Source organism: Anopheles bellator, chromosome 1 (assembly GCF_943735745.2).
Source record: "Anopheles bellator chromosome 1, idAnoBellAS_SP24_06.2, whole genome shotgun sequence".
Lineage (NCBI taxonomy): Eukaryota > Metazoa > Arthropoda > Insecta > Diptera > Culicidae > Anopheles > Anopheles bellator.
In genome coordinates this window covers 44775639-44797460 of record NC_071285.1, presented here as the reverse complement: position 1 = coordinate 44797460, position 21822 = coordinate 44775639, and the positions used below count along the sequence as shown (strand labels likewise).

General features: G+C 51.0%; 1 protein-coding gene across 3 annotated transcripts in view; it reads right to left on the bottom strand.

Moving 5' to 3' along the window:
- The window catches only part of LOC131205929 (uncharacterized), a 74211-nt gene extending 54111 nt beyond the window's left edge, over positions 1-20100 (bottom strand). Inside the window, exons 1-3 of one of the 3 annotated variants that reach the window (XM_058198243.1) lie at positions 20005-20100; positions 18610-19077; positions 1159-1248 (exon numbers count right to left, since the gene is read on the bottom strand). The gene's annotated coding sequence lies outside the window, so the exon portion shown is untranslated. Of the gene's footprint in view, positions 1-1158; positions 1249-18609; positions 19078-19989 lie in introns of all 3 variants that reach the window. The other 2 variants (XM_058198244.1, XM_058198242.1) reach the window with 2 other exon arrangements.
- Positions 20101-21822: the final 1722 nt, after the last annotated feature.

Sequence of the window (21822 nt, the reverse complement as noted above, 5' to 3'; positions counted from 1 at the left end):
TCACAGGGACAATCGGAACGGACTGCCGCGCATCGCCAGGCGTGTCCCGGTAGCTTCACCGGCGGGAAGAAAGCGTCCATTTTTCATCCACAACTGAGCTCATAAAAAATGGACCATTTTTCACCCGTCTTTAACCTTTCGGATCTCGGACGGAGAGGGCAAAGGTCTGGCACACGGGCTCGATGGCCTGGCCCCTCAGGCCTTCCCCCCTTTTCGGGAGGGTTATTTAAAGTTCCAAATTTGTTGGTCAATTAAAACCAGAAAGAGAGAGCGCCGGAGAGCGAAAGCGTATGCATGCGCGAGTAAGGCGTGTAGGCATTTTCGGGGGAAAAAAACTGAAATTAAAGACAGATTAGCGATACAGCCACCTAATAGCTTCATTAATTAACATAATGATGGTATCAATAGCGCGGTCCACGGTGGAATTAAAAGTGTTCAAGGGACGACGCACGGTGGGCACATTATTTAGGGCTGAAAATAATACAGTTATCGGGGTGAATCTGCGCCCCGCTTTATTGCCCACGGCTTGCACGTCTAAAGGTTATGCTCCGATCAGTCCGCAGTCCGCGCCGTCCGCATGGGGAAACATGAGGTTGGCATTCCGACCGATCGGTTGCCCTTTCGCAACACCTTTTGCACCCCGACGACGCAGGGCATGCAGATTTCGGGGGAAACTGGTTCTCCTGCGCGAGACGGCACCGCACCGGTATGTAGTCGGCACGGCCCTAGAAGGTGACAGGTGATGAATGATGACAACCGGCCTCGAGCAGCATAACGCTCGCCCTCGGGCCCGGTGATTAATGAGACAAGACATACACCCCTTTCGACGGGTTATTGATGTGGATTACTCTTCTGCGAGTGTCGTCTGCCACTGTGTCTCGTGTGTGCGGAATGATCGGATTCTGCGGGACATGGCAGCATCAATCAATTCTTCGTCCTGACGGCCGGGACCAAGTATTTGGTGGGAGAGTTTTTTGGAAAGCTATCTGGATGCTGCCTGCATCTTGAATGTAGGCCAACGCCGGGACGGCGATGTAGGTCAACTAAATGGATCTTTTTGGCAACATTGTTGCAACGACCTCATGACAGCAACTGTCCATCTTCAACATACGTCATCGGAGAATGCGAATTTCGTTATGGAATCGCGTTATGACTTACCTCGCGCAACGATGGTTCCGATTAACCGCGATTATCTCTCATATCAGATCCGATTCAGGCTGGCGGTCCAAATACCCGGGAAATGCCGAACTGTAAATAGAAGAAGAGAAAGATGGTAGAGAAGCATAATCGCAACAACAGACACGCGAGTAATCAACACGCTGATTCGGTGGCCGAAAGGCGTGCGTGGCGAAGCGGCGAGAAGATGAGAGTTTACATAAGTGCCGGCGGTGCGATTTTCATCGCCAAAGCTCACGAACCGTGCGTGACACGGCCGGTGGAACGCATCCGGCCCGGCCTTACATCATCAGACACGTCGCTGTCGTCGGTCCTTCCCTCTTCTACGGTTACGACATACACATTTGTTTGCGTAGCGTCTCTTAGTCTCTCCTTCGCCGTGGCTCACGAAGGCCGCCGGAATGGAGTTTTCGAGCTGGCAAGCTGACGGAACAATAGAACGAAATTGAAAGCGTAAGTCTATTCAATTGTGCACCGCTCAAAATGGGGCTCATCACCATTGGGCCATGGGTTCGGGAAATGGAGCAACACGCCTGATGCCTGACTGCGAACCGATTACGAAGCAAAACCCATTGCCGGGTTGGACGCGCCCGTATGGAATTTCGATCGATAGATGAGTCCCCCTTTTTTCCCCGGTTCTTCCCGCCCGGAACCCGCGAATGCCCGGACCTCCACAGCCTAGATAATCCCAATCGCCCGGAACATACAATCGCAAATCAGCGGGCGCAAATCTTGGGTAGAAAGAGGCCCCAAATAAAAGCAATCGTAAATACGAGAACTATACTACACTACAACTACTACTCCGCAATCATCATCCGGGCCGTGGATCGATTGGTACTTGGTTCATAAAAGGTTTATGGCGGTCCCATATATCATCACCCGGTGCCCGGTTTATGATGGTGACGGTCTCCCAAGGGGAAGGCCGATAAGCCAGCACAAGGCCCACCAGCCCATCGAGAGGGTTCAGTCCAACCAGCTGGAGTGCTCTGAGGGTGTTGGTGCCGTCAGACTCTGTTCCGGACCATAAAGCAAATCGAACCCTTCGGAGCCTTATGCTCCGCTCGTGGCTCGGGTTGATTATTAGCCGCCATGGACTTCCAGCCTTCGTTGTGTGTTGTGGGGAATCCCACACAGCGTCACAATCGAACTTAAAGCTCGCCTCAATCGAATCAAGCTCTGATTGATTGAGCAAAACGCGTCGTCCACTGTTTACTTTGTCCCGGGCATGGATTACAAATCCCGCGTCCCGGAAATTGATTGCTCCATTGAGCGGCGCCAGCTCCATCCGGACATTCCTAGGTCCGGATCGCCCACGGTCCAACTTTCTCTCTCTGTCGCTAGGCGACCTAGGTGAGGGTAACGGAAAAGCGGGCCACGCCGAGTGTCCCCGGCGGGCGAGCGGGTCGCCCAAGGATGCCTTGCGACAATTGGTGCGCAATTGTCCGATGTCAGCTCGACCCGAGAAGCCTGCCATTAACTGGGCCATTTTTCGCCCATCACCCCGTCAACCCTGTATCCTTCGCCGGCGTGGGCCAGTAATCGGCCCGCGCTTGACCTTCACCATCGGCAGCGGCAACCCGGCGTGATGGATGTTCGATTTTCACGCCGCCGGCCGGGGCCCAAACGCTCGTATGATGGCGCTCGATTGCGATCCGATTGCCTGTTTGGGGATTTTCCTTGAACTTGAGCCGACATCCCCCCGGGGGCGCGCCGGGCACACCAAGACTCCGGACGCCGTCCAAGGACTCACCCTTTCGGGTGGCGTTGGGGGTGAAACAATTGCGCGATCATAATCGATGCGGGAGGCGAATTTGTTTTGCAACAAGAAAAAAAAGGCGAAACGGAGAAAACCAACAACGGCCAAAGATTTATGTTTCTGCCGTTCTGTGTGGGGCCACCCGTTGGGTCGCTCTCCCCCCCACGGGGGGGGGGTTTATGCTTCGTCAGCGCAACGCAATGACCGCTCGCTCCGATGGTCGGATGCTTTTAAAAGCATTTCGCGCCATACCCCAGGGACGATGTTGGCACAGCGTCCTGCGCAGCATGAAAGGGTTTTAGATGCGTGTGCGTTAGGGCCAGACAAGATGGATACTCATGGGGGGTTTGGCCATAGGATTTGGCCCATTTGGACCTAACCACGCTCGGGCTGGCTGGGTGATGGATTGATTTTTATTGTCCGGCCCGCAACATAAAGCGTCGCATAATTCAGCCGATTTCTGTTTTCACTCACCCACAAGGCGGCCCATCGAGGGCCGGCTAGATTTATGGTGATGGCACCGGGCGCCGGCTTAAAGGATATCATCGGCCGCGAGGCAAGGAATCGCCTTCTTTGGAGGGCGTAAATCTTGGCCACGACCATTGCGACCAATGCGTCATGCGTTCGTTCTGAATGGGTCGGTCGGTTGGCCGGCCGAAAAATCCTCGGATTCCCTTTGCTATGTTTTATGTGACTGATGCTATGAAAGTGTTCTAGGTGGTCATGGGTGAGAATGGACCTTCAGAGCAACCTCCATATCTTCGCGAGGGTCACGCGGTCGCGTACCCCTATCATGCTCAATTATAAGCCGGTTAAAGTCGATATTAAGCGCACCGACAATGTCCGGCATCCAGGTATTCCACATTGACTATGAGCTTATTTTCATCCCGCAGTCGTTAATGAGGTTGGCCAACGGCTTCAGTGACCTTGCGCTCCGTGATTAAGGCACTTCATTGCAGTCTGGTGCTGTCTGGTGTCTCTCGATCGCCAACTGGATTCAACGATTGGAGGGCATTCAACGGAACTGAGGATTGAATGGAGAACCAGAGCTAGTTCCCTTCCTGAGTTTATGGAATAGTTTCGAGTCTAGCCGATGGTGGCAATCCTTACAGGCGCTCGGGTCATTCTTCCTAGGAACCGTCCAGTCACCAAGACCAACCCGGACCATTTTGAGACCTTGAGTCGCCACACTCAGTAATGCAATGTGCCTCGAACCTGAACCGTGAATGGGTTCATAGTTCGAAACGTACACGGCTAGACTCCTTGGAGTGCTTTGCTGAGTCTCCAAAAAGTGTGTCACGCGTCTAAATCCGGCCCCAGAATCCATCGATGGTCGAGTCCTTGTACCGATTTCAAAGCGCAGTGCGTCCCTTACCCCTTAGCTCCAACGGCGGGCACTCCTCGTTGGTGGAGATGCATTGAAAGTGCTCGGCCAATGATTGACGGCGCGGCTATGTTTATTTGCTAACATTGAAAACCGGCGCTCGGATCGGACTCGGAACCTCGAAACCCCCCTCTAGAGTGCTTCCATTTGGGAGCCGCATCATCAAAGCGATGTTTGTGCCTGATGGGGTGATGATAATCCCTATCGGTGAATTATTCAACAAACAATCCACGGAGTCCCACGGAGCTGGCGGAGCCGGAGGAGAGCTTTCCGATGCGTTCCGGTCCGGTGGGCCTGGTGGGCTGCTAAATGTTTAATAACAACCCTTTTCGGGGCGGGCGCCGGCTGCGTGAAACCATCAATCATCCGCAGTCCAGTTAGTGTGTGCCCGTTTCCTGGTAGATAATTTTCCGCCGGTGCGCCCCGTATGCTCCGAATCGGCGAGCCGAAAGGTTAAACCGATGCGCCGGTTTTTATGCTGACTCCGCGGGGCACGGGCGCGAAAAGGTTAGCCGAAACGCGATCCCGATCATCAACCTGCCCGACGAAGCTGGTGATGATCCGGTGCCCGATCGGGCTGGGCGCTAATAATTCAAACGAGACGCCCAGCAGCGCCTTGGCTGCTTATCGCCCATCGTCGATCGGTCCCCCGGTGGCGAAGGATGCGTCCGAAAAGGAAGTCGCTTTGAAGCGCGCGCTGAGCGAGCATCATTCGGCGGTGATTTCGATCAGCGATGAAGAGACGAACCCTGCATCGATCGTGGGGCGAACGAAAAGAATAAATGGAGGGTGATCCGGTCGGGTCGGGCTTCTTCTCGCCCGCGGGCCCCCCAGTGAACCGTGAGAGCACCGCGGACGGGCGGCAAAAACGTGATGATATTTATCTGGATTTGAATAACTTACATAAACCATTTCATCATTTTATAGCTTGCGGAGTTATGCTGAGGCCCGAGCCCGCTTCTGGTTCGGCGGTCGACCCGTTCATCATCCTTCTCGGTGGACAGAAAACAACGGCGGCAACAGCCAACAAAAATGCTAACAACGTTGCGTTGTCTTTCCTCTGTTTTTGCTTTCGATTCGTTTCTTCGGCGTTCGAAGCCGGTTTCGGGGGTCGAAAGGTGAAGGTGCTGGACGGAATGGAATGCGATCGGTGGCTCGATCAAGACGTTAGCTCGGGATGATGAGGGTTACCATCTAGCCGGTGACACATTCCAAGCCACGAAGCTAATTGAAGGGTTTTCGGGGCGGCGATCGGCTCGCCAGCCCCGGAGCCCCAGAGCCGGATCGGTTGCGAGATCGGATCGGAGCTCTCGGGAAATTGAAAAGGGAATCGCAGCCCACAATTGTGCACTTAAAACGTGCTAATTGCCAGTGTCGGCGACGGGCGAAGGTGCCATTAGTCACCGTCGGTGCACCGATACGCCCTGCCCGACGCCCTGCCCCAATGGCAGTTCGATTGCATTGGCGATATGACGGTCGATTTCGCGCATTCACTGCGCCTGTGGAGGGATAATTATTTGGTGCATTAAACTGGCATCGCACCTTGCGCGGCCATTTCAATCGACCGCCAGGCTCGGTGAGGCTGATTTAATTATAAATCTATCCATCAGCCCCGTGGCCCTCTCGCGGACACGTCAGCTAGCGGACAGCCCGCCTCGGTTGCAGCTCAGAGTGGCCGCTAATCCGTTCGCCCACTCGGCTTGACCTGCTTACCGGTGCGATGCAACTGCGCAATGTGCTCCACAAATCCCGCTCTCCGTGGGAGTCCGTGGTCGGTGGAACACCCTAGTCACGGAGCGGAGCAGAAAGCCAGCCATCTCAATCGTGTATCGGTTATGGATTGGAAACTTTCCCGTTGTGACAGTCGCTGGTCGCGGCCATCGCGCTTTGCGTGGAGCATAATGTAGGGCCATAACATACGTCGGTGCTGCGAATTTCCTCTCGGTGTGGTGGTGCCTCTCAGTAATCTCAAGGACACGTCCGTATCGCGTTCCACACACCACGTTCTGGGCGTGAGTTGGCATTAATTAGGGCCCCGCTCGATTATCAATCGCTCGTGGCGATTATGAAGTGATGATTTATGCTCGTCATCAGCGGATCGGACCGACGGATGGGGCGCAAATCGGAGCGAAGCTCTGGCGCACTAAGCAGGCACGTGATTAAGCCGTGAGTTGCCTGGAGCATCCAGTGGCCCCCTAGGGATCTCCGGCGCGGTCCCAGTACTTTGCATAACTGACATAAAAACATTAATCTTGCCGATGCTCGGTGCGCTCACCGGTGCCATCGGCCGGAACGTCTTGTTCGCCGTCACCAGCGTCGTTACGGGCTTGTCGTGAAGTAACTTTCATTAATTAATTCCCCAAACTGCGTGTGGCGTGTGCGTTTCGTTGTGCCGTCGTAATAGGCAAATTGTACACGTGTGCTGGCGTAAACATGGCAGCTACAAAAAGGGCGCCCATCCTGACCGAAAAAAAAAAAATGAAAACTCCGTCATATTCTTTTGATTTTTAACGTTCGCTTCAAAACGTTCTCGGTTTAGTGCCGGTCCGCGTGAAGGTCGCCCTGTTCGTGGACGGCCTCTCTCTCGTGGATCATTAAGGAGAAATAATGTATAAATCATGTTCCACTCCCCTGGCACTCCACCGAGAAGGTACATTCCGGCTGGTGCAAGTTGCACTTCCCCAGTATCGAAACCGGAAAACGAGTCTCGGGCTGACAGCTGCCAGCCGCGGTCCGGGTCCGGGATTCCTAAATCACTCACGACACGCGGCGCGAAAATGATCTATTCGGATGCATAAAATCTTCAGGAAGTGAGTGCGAGAACTGCTTCTTTAACAAAGACATTGCATCATTGCGCCGCGCCGTGGTTTTGCGCCGTAGGCTGCCTGAAAGCAACTCTCGCCATGTACGGCAAGCCTGCAAGAACGAACTGCCACGTTGGCGGAGAGCCGTGGGAGGATCAGCTTCCCACAAAAAATTGGCACAAAATATACTTGTCCACCAGCCAGCCAGCCAGCCAGCCTCGGCAGCTCGGTTCTCGCGCGCCGTCTAGTGACATTTGCAACGACCTTCGGGCCGAGGAATTTCCTCACGCTCCGGATTGGCCCCCACCGAAGCGAACGGTGCGGAGCATTCACTCCGGCACCGATCTGGTCTGGCTGGTCGCTGGCTCGGAGGAATTCGTTAGACCGGTGCCGCGACGACGCGACGAATACGGCACGGCGGGACCTGTTCGAGCGAGCGAGCGATCGATGAGAAACCGGTGCTGGTCCAGGAACCGCGCTGGTTTAATTGCCTCCGAACTTCTACTTCATCAATCGTGGCTCATGACTTTGGCATTATGGGTTTATTTAAACAATTATGCAACGTTACCTAATGGGGCCTTCGTTGGAAGCTTCCGCGCTTCGTGGGCCCCGCCAATTACTGGACGGACGCCGGACCAAGCGGTCCGGTTGGCTTCCGTTGGTGGATTTCACGAAAGAGAAATCAATGCCAGAGTGCACGAGTTTAAATGGCGGTATTGGACGGGCCGAGCCGCGGATCAGCGCTGGGTTGCTCTATAATTTGCTCCGGATTACTCTCGGCCCAGGTTGAGTAGAGGATTGACTGTTCCAGCGATCCGGACGGCCGCTTTCGTTTTCGCTGACCGATCGCGTGGGAAGCATCATTCCGGCTCCGGCCTGATGGTTCTGTTTGTTTTAAACCTAAAGGGCGAGCAGCGTTTCGATTGAGCATTCGCCCACTCGGTGGGGTCTGATATGTTTCCGACCACAACATGACGGTGGCAACGCTAGTAAATGGAAGCTAGTGAATATGGTTGTCAACCTTCTGACTGAGTTACTCACGCAGCTTTCAGCCCTGTACTGTCATTTATAACTGGGACCGTTATAAGATAACATTTTGGTCCAGGTCCCAAATCCATTTTCACGTATGTTTCGTCATCCAAATCTTAAACCCTTCCAGTTCAGCTGCCGATCGTATGTTCCACTACGACATCTACTCTGAATCTTTCGATCTACGGTATTGGGTTCCCAGAAGCGGTAAAGCACAGCATATACAGTTGATTTTGCGAATTTTTATGTTTTTGAGATTTTTAATGTAGACCACGTGGGGTGCTCGACGTGAGTGTGCAGAATTATTTTTCTTCTTTTGAGTTTCATTAAACATAACTTTTTATAAACTACGCGTACCAAGATGAAATGGAGAGGCAATCAGAAGATTCGTCAAATGAAGAGGCAATCACCATTATTGATTATTCTGCAGAGAAAAAGTGCTACTTTTCCGAGTATTATTTGTTTCCGTGTGAAAAGTGAGTTACAGCATGTGACTATGTTGAAAAAAATTAAAAAGTCAACCAAAATGTCTTGTATCCTTGTCAGATGGAAAGATGGAAACTTTTCCTACTAGCCCCGTAGTTTTTATCTTCCACCGGCATCGGACGTCGAAATGGCTGCGAAAAGGAAAGGCTTAAATAAGCAAAATTAGATGCCCGTCTATTTGTTAAGTGTTTTGTTTGGGCCATCGCTCATCGCGCCCGTAAATGTTATCGTTTTGATTCCGACCGGCAGCATGTTGCCGTTTCGCCAGTCCACAAATCCCTGGGAGACGGAGAACCTGGAGAAAACCGATTTGCATATTGTGGGTCCGTGGCAATAAAATGGTGCCCGCCCCCCAGGTTCGATGATGCCCCAAGGCATTACCAGCGGAGAGGATTGCATATAAAACGTTCATTAGCTATTCTGAGGCGGCTTTTTGCGCACCCCGATTGATAACGCAGCTTCGATCAGCAGCTTTGCATATAAATTGATTTGGTTTTTTCTTATTGTTTCGCATCGGATCACCCGGAAAGCCCGCGATTTCACAGAGCAGGTCGGGGCGATTCATTCGAGCAATGGTGTCATGAACAGTGTACTCCAGCAGCATACTCCATATGAGGTTGTTATGATCCGCCGCGCGTTTCCGCTTCGTTATGCTGCCTCCGGAGCTGTGTGGCGGGTTGCCCGGCCAACAAACAATGGCAACCTGCTACCGGTGTTCGACAGCCTTGACGATTGTTTTCACTTTTTCGCGCTCCCCCAGCGATGGCAGCTTGCGCGAGGCAGCATCCATCGGAGAGGAGGCAACATCTTGGTGGGTCGGTGGGGCCGTGTCGTGAGTGGAAGGCGGCGTATCGGGAGCCGAAGTCGTGCATCGAATTTCATTTCATTTTCCTGTCACTCAAACCCGGCAGACCCGGGTCGGCCCAGAGACCCGTGTACGAAACCGTAATGTTGGCATCGGATTTTTTGCTCGCCCTTTGTTATGTGTGCAACATGTCTTTGTCTGTGGGGCGCGTGTAGGGCGAAGGGAGGCAAAAAAGTGGATCGGAGAATCGGGCGGGCTTCGCGTGGAATGCAACGGTGCGGTATCGATTACTGGTGCAAGCGATGCACATGTTATGATACTCGTTACCCAGTTTCTAGCCCCGGGGCAAAATCGAGAGCGGGACAAGGGTGAGAGCGCGCCAAGTGGACATAGATTTATGTTGGGGTAGAGCTGAAGAGCACCCACGGGATGCCTAAGCCGAGCAACAGTTGCACGGCCCGAGATGGAAGTGCTCGGATGCCGGCGACACGGGCGGCGTGCCGGAAAGTTTGGTGCATTTTTCCGTCGTTTCCGGGAAAAAGTAAAAGGAGCCGGACGAGTTTGTTGGCCATCGGTACCGACATTGGGCTTATAATCCCCTGGTGCACCGATCGGCATCCGATGCCGAATCCGTATAAAGACGAGCGATGGGAACGAATGTTGAAAGTGAGATTTTCCTTCGACTGCCCACGGGTTCGATTAGTGCAGCCGAACAGAAAAAAGTGTGGAATTGGAAAAAGCAAGCAAAGGTGCTTAATCCGACTAATGATAAACTGTTTTAACTCTGAGTTGGTTTTATTGAATTGAAAGTACTGTAGTTGTTATCGAGTTAAAAGCAGTGGACGAATAGTCTAATTACCATCGCCAATATAACACTACACAAAGCCTATAACTAGCGGAATAATGAACGGTTTAAATTGTCTTGATGATGTTTTAGATATAGCTAGCAGGGTTCTATGCATTCCTTCGGTTTGATAAATATTTATTCATTTAAACATATGTTACTGCCATTCCCCTCCAAAATTCGTTTATCATCATGTTAAAAATGCTCCAGTTTCGTTCCGAATAATGATTATTTTCGGGATTCACTACTTTTGGTTTTTCGCTTGTGGAAGCTAATGGTTAACATGATCCAATGACGAATGGGAATTGGTCCCAAAAAACGGCTAAATTATATGTCCAATGGAAAGTTAGATAAAAGTCGTGAAAGACCTAAAAAAACCATAAATTGCGAAGAATTTTCATTGAAAATTTGAAATTTTCAATGAATTCGAAGTTTCAATGAAGTACAAAAGCGTTACAGGAAAAGAATCAACTACTTGTCTGAGAGATGGGCGAAATGTTTTCACGGAAAGTATGAGTGAAAAAAACGGTATGATCATAAAAACAGCACAATTTCAACTTGTACACTTGGTAAATGGTCATAGTTCGGTCATAGTCAAATCAAACGTTGACAATACACGGTTGTAAGAGCGAAACATTGAGATGATTGGAGCACTCAGTTCGGAGTCTGTTAAGGAACTTTATCTCATCATCCACCAACTCGAACGAACAAAGGATCGCAATCTTCAGGACGTCAAGCAGTAAACACGTCGTTTTATAGTTAGGATGGTTACTACATGGTCGGACAAGCCCAAGCCCCACGCTAAAGGAAATGTATCTGGTAATTAACTTGCATCTTCAGTTTCCAATTACACTTTTCAATTGATACACTTTTCGTTCGTTTTAGATCTTCCTATCTCGTCAACGTAGAAGTTTACATGCATTGGTGGTTGAAACATTATTATTTGATGATAAATTCCAATATATTAACCTACATCGTTTCGAATTTTCACCCAATCCTGCCCCTATCCGATAAGTAGTTCCACCTTCTCCACTTTCCTATCTGGTTGGTTGAGAAGTAATAAATTTAAAGTTTTATCAACCCGCAGCGGCCGACACGACCCGAGGCCCCCCGACCTGGAATGCAGCTTTCCCGTGAGTCCACCCACCCAGGTCCTGCGGGCAAAGTTTTTCGTTAGGATTTTCCCTTCGTTATGAGTGCCTCCCACCCGCGGGGACCGATGGCGGGGGACTCCTTGTCAGCGATTAGATTTAGCTAGACCTACATAATCCGCTGTGGCTCGGCACAGGAACAGGAACAACGGTGCCCGCGCCGGGGCTCGCGAACCTCCGCAGCAACAAAACCTGTTCCGAAACCGGCCAAGCCAACTTTGAAATCCAAACACCCTCGCCGCGCGTCCTGAGTACACACGCACCACCCGAAGTGCTTCAACTTTTACTTCAACTTTTGCCACGCTGTGCGCACGCGCCTTGCGCTGGCCCTGCGCCACCGGCGTGCCTCCGATGCAACCCGATGCGCGATGCGCTCAAAAGCCGCCACCTTCGGCCAAGAGGGGCCTCAACTAGAAAAACCACTTTCGCGACGCCACAAACTAGGGTACACCTTCCGCGTTCCCACTGCGCCGTCCGGTGCAGTGACACCGGCCCCAGCAGTACCTGGCTGGCGTTTAACAAGCTTCCGCAGGGCCGCGGGTCGAGCGATCCGGCTCCGTCCGACGAAGATTTGTGGCCCTTTCGCGCTTTGCGCACGGGCGCGCGTTTATCATTCGGCGAAAAGGCTGTGGGGGCACCCACCGGAAGTGGACCCCAATCGAAGGGTCCGGCGTGTGCGGTGAAGGGTGTGAACACATTGGCGACACGATTAGCACGATTTGCATGAGCACATGACGGGTACGGGTCTGTTTCTTAAGAGAGGTCGCCGTTTTCGGTGGGCGCCCACCAACTGACTCCTGGGCATGCCCATGGCGATATGCAAATGTCCGAAGCTTGCGGACAAATCGCGGACAAACGTGGCGCGGTGGCAGGCAAAATGTCAATTTGTTTGTCCACCACCTGGGCTTCGAAGGCTTGACATTTATCTCTTGTGCCCGCCGGTCCGGTGAAAGACCGCCACAATCCGTGTTTCTGCCGACTTTCATCCAGGGTTATAATGGCCGGCGCCAAAATGTCAGGCCCACGGCGCGGGGTTTCCGAAAAACGAATGAAGTTCGCACCCGCCACTGACTGGACCCCGAGAAACTCGTAACCTTCTTCGTTTGGTCGCTGCCGCCGGAAAGTGAAACCGGTGCTCTCCAGGTTGCGAGGTTCTGGCCACTGCTGCGAAGAAGACCTATAATCGGCGTTGGTAAAAACAAAGAAACAACTCTCAAGTTGAAGAGCCGAGAGAGAGAGAGAGAGAGAGAAACAAAAAACACGCGAACTCGGCACGATTCTTCTCGATGATGTTGGGCCGCCCGGCCGGGGGCGATGAAGGAATTAGAAGAGGATCCTTGGAACCAGCACCGGGCACGTTGGGGTGAGTCATCAGCGGCAACAACAACAACAGTCTCGACAGTGGGCCTTCTCTCGAAAGTGAAGCCCTTCGGTCGGGGTCCGCCGTTGCTTTCGAGCATCACGATCCGCGGTCCCCGCTCGGCTCGTGATCGCCGCGAAAATGCTAACGCTGCGGATGCCAAAGGTCTTGCGAACAACTTTTGATTTCCTTTGCGGCCAGCCTTTGCTTTCCTTCTGCGGGGCGCTAATGGTCATGCTCGGGCGCAACATAAAACAAACATGAGCGTTTGTGTTTGTGTGCATAAGTTTTCAAATTGTTTTTCTTCCAGCAGTTCAGCTCAGGCCAGAGCTGTAGATAGGACATACTACTGGGGTCAAAAACGAACGGGAAATCCCTTCCAAACTTCTCCATGTTCACCATGTGACTTCTGGCTATTCTGGCTAAGCTAAAGAGGTCGCTCTATGAAGAGGTCGAAATTATGAAGTTGAAGACTATTAATCTCAGAAAGAAATGCTTAAACCGTTGCTAGAATTGGAATTAATGAAGACATAGTTGTACTGCACAAAGTAGCGACTATTTTGAAGGAAATGACGTAGATTTAGTAGAATAAAGACAAACTTTTTCAAGCTGTAAGTGAATTTCCGATATGTTTGGGCCGAAGTAATACAACCTTTAAGCTACAGTGCCTCACAAAACCTCCAAAGTTTAGCTCAACAACACAAAACTTAGATCGTTATTTGCGAGTAAGAAAACATACCTTACATTATCGCACATTAGAGCATAAACACGTTTGTGGAGCTGCTCAAAGCTTCGCTGGAAGTGCCCAAATATTTCCTATGCGTTAAAAGGCCGGACATGGTCTAAAACCTCAATATCTTCATTTTCGAGGTGTTAAATAACTCCTTTTCACTTGTCGATGCTCCCATTATGCTGTTGGACGATGAAATTTCGGGCAATGAAATATTTTACGGAAAAAATGATCTCTTGTTTCATCATCTTTAGTACAACTTTGAGTTAGAGCCACAGGTTTGAAGTATCAGTCCAGTTGGGTATGCAGAAATGAGTCTCACCGACAGTTTGTCAATGCAGATCAGTGGTTCCCAGTTTTAAGAAGGTCTTAAAACCTGCTGATCGTTCAATGTTATTGATTTTTTGCGCCGATTGGTACATTAGCTTTTAACGGACAGGACCAGATATGTCTGCTTCACCGCACCGCACCGAATACGTCGAACGATTTTCTGAAAAGGTTACTTTTCATATTTTTTGTCGCGAACAGAACGGGGTTTCTAATGAGACCTTCACTAAAGGGTTAATTTGATCGTCTTGGTGTGTTATTTCCTGCTTTCGGTTTATATATTTTTGCAATCCCTTTTTATTGTTTTTCATTAACCATCATCAATTTACGATCAGTTCTTTTCTGCTGTTAATTTGCTTGGGTATTTATTTTATATTTCCGGTTTATTCGTAATGGTTGTCCGGAAGGATGATTCACATTTACTATACCTGGTACCATTTTGTTACTACCGCCAGTACCATTTGCCATTTGTTTGAGTCTCGTTTGATGTTGCTGAAAGGCGAACTCCTCCCACGGAGTTGTGTAAGACTTTCGAAACCCGTTCCCGTTCCCTGGTTTGATTTATTTTATCATCTTCGAGCCAGCCAGTCGGTCGGACCAATATTTAGATCACGCCGAGAGCTGTCGAGAGATTAAGCAATCTTTTTAACGCGCTCTCGGTCACAACAATGAAACGGACGAATCGAGCAGAGCTGGGATCGATTGTTCAATCTCCGGGGCCTGGTCAGACTGGTTTCCGATCGGGTAGCCTTTTTTGGCGAGCAACCTTTTTCGGCGACGAGGGTTTCCGTTGAGGTCTTGGAACTCCGTTTATGGTGTGGCTCACCCGTCGGGGGGAGCAGCGTGCAAATTGATTGTCCTTGGGCCGGTTTCGGGGGTTCGATCCATCGAACAGCTGTGGGCCTCTTCCTACGGAAGTCAGCCATTTTTTTGGTTAGTTGGTGGAGAACCTACTGAAGGGTGGAGCTCACGTGACCACGCGTGACTAGATCGAGTGATCACTATCGGTGCGGTGTCCTCGCGCAAACAGTTCCGTTGGGTGGCTGGCAAGGCTGGGTGTGAAATAGCAACGCATAAATTACGCGTGTTCCAAGGCGAAGGTGCGAAGCTCGAATGGGGTTCATCCTAAATCGCTCAAATTGTTTGTGGAAAACAAAACGGAAACCCTTTCCGTGTTGGGGAACCCCCTTTTTGTCGCCCCCGCTGTTGTCGTCGTCGTCACGCAACAATGGACCACGACGTTTTGCTGTGCGTTCGTAAATGGAGTGCCCTAAGCCCTGGAGCGCGGAATGGGTCGATTGCGGGGTACGGTAATTAAAAACCATCACTCGGTACCGGTCACGTTTGAGTGTGCCCTCGACACGCACAGTCACAGTGCGCGAGGGTTCTGGCGTGTAACGCTTCGCGCCTCACGCACGGAGGGCTCCGCTTTTCCTGCTTTGATTGCTTCCTACTTGTCATCGACGAACGGCGTTGATTTCGCTCGATCATGGAAACCGGTGCCGGGTTTTTGCCGGTGGCCTCTGGAGACCGGGACAAAAAACCTTCCATCAGCAACAACAGCTACAACGTGTACGGTGGCTACGGCACGATGCAGGCCCACGTGTTGGGTCGGTTTTTCGGCAACCGGGTTTTAACCGTTTATGTGTAATTATAAACTTACTGCAAGTAAATGATCCGTCCCCGGGTTCGTTCTGCCCCGGTGCCCTGGCTCCTCCGGGGATCGGGGTAACGCGTGACGGCATTTAATTTTGAACGCAGAAACGACGCAGTGGCCCGATTTACGCCGTCGTATGTCGTGACACTGGCACTGGCTGCTCTTGAATCCCGCGGCCGGAAGCACCGGAAGGAACGGAGCCGTTCGATGCGCTCGCTACACACCGCATTTGGAGAAGCCGAGTCGCTAAGATGCCGGCGACACTATGAATAGCTTTCAAGGTCCCAAGCGTGGAAGACGCAGGCGACGGCGTTGACATTGAAACAAAATATGACAAACTCCCCCGGACGGCCGCAGCGACATCGCAGCCGCGCTGCGGTTGCGATTGATTTGTTATGCAAATCCTCGCCGGTGGGTGCGTGGCCGCCCCGCAAGGCCACGCCGTGTTTGTCAATGGATATTAATGTCATCTCTGAAAGTCGCGATGATGGCACAGATGCGAGTGCGAGGCACGTGACACATAAGCAGGGGCCCGAAGGGCTGCCGCACGGTGGCTCCGACACGGTTCCGGGCGCTTCGAGGACGCAACCTATCAACCCAGAAAAGTGGGGCCAACGTGGTCGGGCACCAGGTTACGCAAATGATGAGCTCCGTCTGGCTGCATTGTTTTCTCCACGCGTTTGGAACTTTGTGGCCGAATGGCTCAAGGCAAGTTTCTTTGCGAACAAAGTGTTGTTTTGTAGCAGTTTCTGTGGCTCTGCAGATAAACCCTACCGTTTTATGCGAATGCATACTGGCAGGTGTTTTGTTGCGAAATAAAATGGCCGACGATCTTGCGTTGGTTAAATGCCGAGATCGACCGATCGCGCGCTGATGTCATGATCAAGGACTTCGAACGTAACGAACAGCGAGAAGGTGGTGAGATCGGAGCACGGAGTTAATATTCAACATACTGCAAACCGGGGGGGTGACATCATCGTGGTGTCGCCTCCATTATTCGGTCGTTGGTTCAGTGCACTCGGGGAGTTGAAGTTTTATGTCCACCACCTTGGATGGAATGTCCCTAAGAGTGTGTGGTGTCAAGAGCGACCGATGGCCGTGCCCGATTAAGGACTGGCCGTGGACGCGAGCGACATTTATCCCTCCTTCACGGGCGGGATAATCGAACAGAAACCCCAGTTCCAATGCCCCTACACCGAAAGGCGCCTACGTTTGGCGAAACGAGATTCTGGGCGAACTTCCTCCGTAAATTAACCACCCAAACAAAACAGGAAACATTAATCATCTGTTCAGTCGTCAGTCAGCTGCCACGCAGGCGCGACCGCGGGCACAAGAACGTTCTGAGCGCCCGCGCTTTACCGTTATTGGCAATCTACCCGGTGCCCGGAGCCCGAACCAAAGGATTGATGATTTTTGATTGATTTTCCAAAACTGTGCACGGTATGCTCCGGAGGCTTCCGGCGAGCGGGTGCGCTACCGGCCCGTGGGTTCGTGGGAGCCAGGCCGGTATGTGTTTCGCAAACGAAGCTCCAGATAGTTTCGCGTGGTCGCGCAGCCCCAACAGGCGGAGCGGATGTCGAGTTTGTCGGCCCCGTTTGTTCTTCGCGCGGGTCGCAGATGCGAAGTGTCGGCGACCGAGGGTTCCTTTGCCACATTTAACACATCCACCGGTGAATCACCTGCTCGGCAAGACGCCTGTTCCCGTTCCCGCGCCAGATCGGCAACATGATCGGGCGGCCGGTCGTGCAGTAGGTCGATCGTGATCGTGTCGTGTGCGGCTCCGTCACAAAATAATTTCATTTTTCTTGGCTTCCGGAAACTACAGAAAAGCGCTAACAGCGTGTCTTTTCACGTCGGTCAGGCCGACCCACGTTTGAGTGGCATCGGCGTAATTGCGGTCGCTAGGAACCCAAATCCCGGCCCCGGTCGCACTCGTACAAAAGACTTCAACGCGGCCACAAGACGGGAACCCGGGACTTTCGCCTTCGACCAGGCGACGGAAATTATGTTTCACCTGACCGAACGTTCGATTTCGGTGGCAATGTTGTGACCGTCGGGCTGGGGGCCCACCGAAAAGGGGGTCCGTCGAGATCGCCGGGGGACCTTTCCGATGAATAAACGCATAAACGGAATCGAAGAATGGTTCCAATGGGTTGTTTCGATCGGTAGCGGTACGTAAAACCGCAACCCCAAACCACCGGACAGATGTTGGTGCGGTTTGGATCGGTCCACGGAACCGAGGAGTCGTTGGGCCTGGGGCTTGAAAATTGGGCCTCAAACGTTCGCGGTGTAATGAGGGTCCACGATTAGGTGTGTTTGTGTTCGAGCTAATTCTCCGAATGCTACTGCGCGTGGGGAAGCCCGCAGCAGGTCGATCTTTCGCAATGGAACCTCCAATTTATCGTGGCAACCACTCTCACTCACCGGTGAGGGATGGCCTAATCGTTTGAATCCCGTTCCCATGATTTGTTTACCACGGTATCTAATTGTGAACAATGCACCCACATCACCCGCAACGATCTTCAAAGACTCCGTCAACTTTCGCCCGTTACTGGTGATCTTACCCGACCAACCGCTTTGCTCATTTATTTAATTTAAATTGAATACGTCAGTAAACGTTGATCGGTTTCAAATTGCCGGTTGTCGGAAGAGACACACATTACGATGATGTCGTGTCCGAGAGTCATAAATTGTGATTCGTTTAAACGTTAAACAAACAAGCGGCAGCAAGAAATATTTTGTGTGCGCAAAATGCGACATGCAGCTTCATGATGAAAGGCTCTCATTCATGCAAATTTTAAACGGAGATAGGCGCACGCTATAATTTGAAGAAACGCTGCGCTTCTACACATTTGCATAATAACCACTGGGGAGGGGTCAGTGAGTCATCGCCTTGCAGAAAACGGCGCTTTTTTGGCCATTTCCAAAATGGCTATCGGGTTTATACACGCATCGGGCTCAGGGCTCGCTTTAGAGCAGTACGGCATGATGTCACGTTGTAAGCATTTCGAGTCTCATCGACATTGATTCGTCCTTAATAATTTTCCATCGACTCAGGAAATATTGTGGCATCGAAATCCGTGGCCCACTGTTTGCCTACCTTGAGCGTCCGACACTGCCGGAGCGGCCCCGAAGCGCCCGCCGATGTCTTTATCCTTTTGCGGTGCGACTCTCGTTATTTCGCCTTATTTGGGCAGCGCCGTGGCTACCTTCGGACGCCGGGACTGGCAGGCGGGATGCTGTGCTGGGAACACACCACGGGCGGTGATAAAATATTCACCAACTGGAACCGAAAAACCAGTTTGCCTGTCACCAGTGCACACAATCACACACAGGCACACGGGACGAAACACAGGACGGACACTCGTCGCGAGACAATTTATTTTACTTTTGCGGTTTGCAACAATTTTACGTTTCACCCGACAACCCGTTTTCACACCTTTCACGACAACGTACGGCGCAGCACGCGTTCGTGTTACGCACACCACCAACACCACTTATCGGACTCACTTTTTGCGTACAATGCGCGGCAAGGCTGCACGCAGCATCACCATCCGCGAGAAATATGCTAAAAAGAGGGAACACAAAAAACAGACGATTATGAAAACGAATCAACGAACAGTAAGGGCCCGAGATGATGCAAAGCAGAACTCGCGGCACGACTCGACTCGTGCGATGAGCATTGGCCAACAACTCCGATGTTGCGCACGCACGATCACCGCACGGCACAAAATCCAAAATCCACGCGCGATCACCGGCCACCGTTGTCGACCGAATTCTTGACAAACACTTCACATGCGGCGGGTTCCTTCCAGCGGCTCGGTGTTTTCGGTGTCCCATTCCACCACTTCTTCTGTCTTCACGCAACACGCAAACGACCGGCGCGCGTCACCGGCGCAAAACATTACCATCGGCGACCCGCGAACGGCGCAGTGTCAAAATTACGTAAGGTTTCTCGTGGCCATCTCCATCGCTGTCGCTCTCTCTTTCTCTATCACACAGCCAGCTCTCGGTTTCGATCGCACTTACGGTAGTTACTACTCTGCTCGATTCGAGCTGCGATCACTACCTTTGACCACTAAGAGGCTAAGCTATTTTGAATAAAATTTTAAAACTGAAGCTCGGAAAGGAACTATGTTGTGGTCATCCGTCAGCCTATGAGACAAATAATGGACCACTGAACACGTGTGAGTCGATGTTAGAAGTTAGTAGAATTCGCGCACCACCTGCTGTTACTTTGCGTTCAAACAAGGGAAAACTACGCAAACCGACGCACACGCGGCCCGCGCCCAGCATCAGGATGCCGCGAGGATGACGTGATTCAGCTGTGCGCCTTCAACCGAGCCCAGAGAGCAGCGAAAGCACTGCGCAATAAGCTCGTAGCCGATCGAAGTAATAAGAGACCGATCCGCTTGCAGTTTCACTTGGATTGGAGAAATATTGGTCCCCGGCAGGTTGCGCGGTAGTGCACGTAACTTACGCGCCGTTCACCCACCGTTCACAGTTCACCGGGAATGGCGCGAATCTCGGAACACAACAACGCACACCAGCGGCGCGAGACGATCAAATATGACGAAACCGTTTCGGAGCGAGTCACGAGCGGCACTGAGCTGAGACTGGGCGGTCCGAACCCGCTCAACCTCGCGGCGGACCGATCCACTATGGGACAGGCGGTCATAATCTACGAACTTTTATCGTTTTTTTTCTTTGCTTGTGTTTAGATTAAAGTCAACATTTTATGTGTAATTGATACGTTCAAGTATGATCAAAAACGAATGATTATTATTGATCCTCGTATTCGATGGTGATGATTTATCGTTGTACGAAATAATTAAAATCACATAAACTTTTGGTACACCCTGATACTGCTTTTTTTAGAGTGAAAAGATCCCATCTACCAAGAAAATAGTTAAATCATTTACACTAAAAATCCTCACTTCTTTAGGTTGGTTTATGATCGCCTTTTTCTCATAGTGATCTGATCAAGCGTTACGTTGGCGTTACCGTAACGCTTCATAACGACGCTTGGAGCTTTCGTGGAGCCACGAGCTTTTAAGGTGACTTGGATTAAAAGCGACATAAGTCGGCGATTGGGTGGTCGGTGTCGATGCTACGGCCCGCGGCGAGTTTTTCAGTGGGCAGTTGTAATGTCGAAAGTTGTGATTGCTTTCCCTCGGTGGACTCACCTTGCAATGAAAGTAACAAAAATAGACACCACCATTGACTCAATTCAGCGGGAAGCAAAAGAGATCGGAACGTGTCCTTCCTTTGATTCGCCGGCTTGCTCTCCGATGTAATCCGTCTTCCGCTTCAACTATCCGCGACGATCCGTTGGGCCAGATGAAGCTAAGCACCGATGGGTAGCACAAATTCTACCATCGTTTCAGCTCGGCACACCGAGGGTGCAAATAAAAGTTTTTAATTGGATTTGGTCCTGTAAGAAGCTAATCAAAACTGATGAGGCGTTTGTTGTTTTTGAGGAGGCGATGACTGAAAAATTGTTTCCAATCCGGTGGCACGGTGGTCATCGGCGAGAGGAAAGTGAGACGCCACGCCGGGAAACAAAATAAGCCGGTTGTACTTTCCGAAGAAGAGCAACTTTTATTCTGCGGCTAATCGAATGACGTTGACAGCGGCTTGGTTTAAGCGTTATTTTCAGTGAAATAAAATGATTGAAGGAGACGTTTTTTATTTCATTTGATGAGTGTTTTTATGGAAAAAGTATTCTACACGCTATGGTCGCTAATGCGCGAATCATGCCACGTTTTTTTATGTTCATGGTTCGTTCGATGAGCATCCTAACGGATGTCCTGCTGGTTACAAGGATGCTAGTGCACGGTGCTGGCACACTAATTGGTTTATTAAAATTTGTTTATCCAACTAGCTCTACGGCCCTTTTTCAATGACAAATGTCACCGGAGACACATTTTACACTGTAACGGACGAATGTCATGATAGTTTTGCTCGTGTTCTGTGTGCATAAATTGAAGCGCTTCGAATGACGTGGGCACGTGGATAGGAATACGAAGCCATCATTAGCAAGTTGTATGTAATACGCTCGTCAAATGAGTAGCCCACTGAAAGGCTTGCTGTCATTTCGAATGTTTTTTAAAATTAGTTTTAATTAGCTAAACCTACATTCTAAACCTTTAATTAGCCAAACCAGTTTTAATTAGCTAAATCTGCAGCTTGATACGATTCATATTCACAGGTAGCATGTTTCTGCAATTTCGTTCATTCTGAAAATCACACTCAATCGTTGAACTGAAATAAGGACGCAACAGAATACACTTCCAAAGTAGCTCGCTGAACC